A 2500-nucleotide genomic window follows, 5' to 3' on the forward strand; every position below is an offset into this window, starting at 1 on the left:
ATTATTTGAATAATCTAGAAATTGGTTATGATTTTAAACTAGTTAGTTTTGATATAACTACCTATCCCAAACCTACAATGCTCTTTACCAATTACTCCCTCTGTTCCTCTCCTAATCCTCTCAATCAGAAGCCTCCCATAAACCTTCACAACTACACTCAACAAACTGATCCCTCTGAAACTACTACACTCACACTTTTTCCTTTTTCCTTTGTAAAGTGGAACTATACAGGTACTTCTCCAGTCTTTCGGCACTCGACCCTCTCTTAGACAAACATTAGACAACAGCACCAGCCAATCCACCATCACTGTACCTCCTTTATAAGATACTCCGCTTGTCACCCATCCAACCCAGGTGCCTTACCTGATCTCATCATTTCAATAACTGCTTTCACCTCATTTTTCCTTATTTATCTTCCTTTTTCCTCACTCATCACAGTCATTTTCTTAGCGCTTCCCATTGCAACTACCTTTCCCTTCATATTCTCCTTCACATTTAGCAGTACCCTAAAGTACTCTCCCCATCTTCATCTTACTGCTTTCTCTTCCATTATTATCTCTCCATCTTAACCTTTTACCTTTTCTTCTCTACTTGATTCGCCTCCTCTTCCTCTCTTAATTTCTTACCAACACCTCTTTTCATTACTTTAATATATTTTTTTTGTAATACTCTTATCTCATTTCAAATCTGCTCTCCCCTTTGCCTTCTTTATCTTATGCTTTACTTTTCTTCTCTGTCTCTGTACCTCTCATATGATTCTCTCGTCCTATTTCGTAACCAACCTGTGAATGCTTGTATCTTTTCTTCTCCAGCCTTCTTTGCTTTATTATCCCACCATTTACTACCCTTCCTTCTATTTCCTCCCGTCCTCCTTGTTGCGCACACCATCTTTGAACATCTTGTTATTTCCTCCTTGAAACATCCCCATTCCTCCTCCACTCTTAGTTCTACTCTATCCTTCACTCCCTCACACTCCTCTCTCAGCCTCTTCATGTACTCCTTCTACTTTTCTTTGTCATTTAAGCAGTTTACTCTAAGCACCTACTTACCTTCTGTCCATTTCCTCTTTCTCCATCTATCCTCTACTCTCAACTTACGTTCCACCAAAAATTATCTGATATTTCCCCCATGCTCTTCTTTTAGAACATGTACATCCAAAACTCTTCCTATTCTTCTCCCGGTTACCACTGTATAGTTTATTAGAGTCCTTTCTACCACCCTTCTACCCACCTTCCTGTCCCATGTGTACTTATGCTTGGCTTTTTTCCTAAACACTGTATATGTTATCATCAACTCTCTTTCTAGACACATCTCCACCATTATCTCTCCATTACGATTTTTTCTGGAACTTAACACTTCCCAACCACTCCGTCTATTGGTTCTACCCTACCATTGAGATTCCCCAGTACCATTACATTGACATTTCTCACTAAACCCTCTATGCACTCATTTAAATCTATCCAAAAACCTCCCTTTCCTCTACACTCTTCTCACTAGCAGGCCCATATGCATTTACAAAGACCCACATTTCCTTTCCTAGTTTCAACTTCATCCTTATTAACCTTGACAAGAAAAAAAAAAAACTCCTTCCACTCCACCATACGCTTACCTATCTCTTCACATACTAGTATAGGATTCTGGTCGGAAAACTCCTCCCAGATCCTCTTATGATTTTTTTTATATCCCCTTTGGGCCTTTTAGCACTGCAAAGAGTAGGATGTCTAGTCCTATCCCCGTCCATTTTTGTCGCCTTTTACGACTCAAGTGAGAACACTCGGTGGGAGTGATTAGAGATACAATTTAACAACCACAATGCACTTCAATTCTAAGCCATCAACATCGGGAGACCCAATCGAGGCTACATACAGAAATTGAAATGCGGTACTGCCGAAGACTCGAACTCAGCGATCACATGACAAATGTTGTAGTAACTTACCAACTACGCTATCAAGAGATATCTCTCTTGATACTGTAGTTGGTAAGTTACTACGACACTTGTCATGTGATCGCTGAGTTCGAGACTTCGGAAGTACCGCATTTCAATTTCTGCATGTGGCCTCCATTGGAACTTCCGATGTTGATGAATATATATATATATATATATATATATATATATATATATATGTGTGTGTGTGTGTGTGTGTGTGTGTGTGTGTGTGTGTGTGTGTGTGTGTATGTGTGTGTGTGTACACATACATATATATGCAAAACAAATCTCTAAGCACACGTGACAACAATACTTGCAGAACCCGCTTTGAAAATATACGAAATGAAAACCGAACGTTTTCGCCATCAGTGTACAAAGATGATGTATTGAATAGATGAAAACGTTCGGTATTCATTTCTTTTATTTTCCAAGTGGTTTCAGCATATATATATATATATATATATATATATATATATATATATATATATATATATATATATATATATATATATATATATATATATATATGCTTAAGTAACCACTAGGAAAAGTAAACTAACGAAGCAGAGAGCT

At 37.9% G+C, this 2500-nt stretch overlaps 1 protein-coding gene across 1 annotated transcript in view; it reads left to right on the plus strand.

Moving 5' to 3' along the window:
* Nucleotides 1–2500, plus strand: part of LOC143033145 (uncharacterized) — a 24472-nt gene that overhangs the window by 9604 nt on the left and 12368 nt on the right. The gene's annotated exons all lie outside the window — the stretch shown is intronic.

Source organism: Oratosquilla oratoria, chromosome 15, assembly GCF_046742065.1.
Source record: "Oratosquilla oratoria isolate Oo_2021 chromosome 15, ASM4674206v1, whole genome shotgun sequence".
Lineage (NCBI taxonomy): Eukaryota > Metazoa > Arthropoda > Malacostraca > Stomatopoda > Squillidae > Oratosquilla > Oratosquilla oratoria.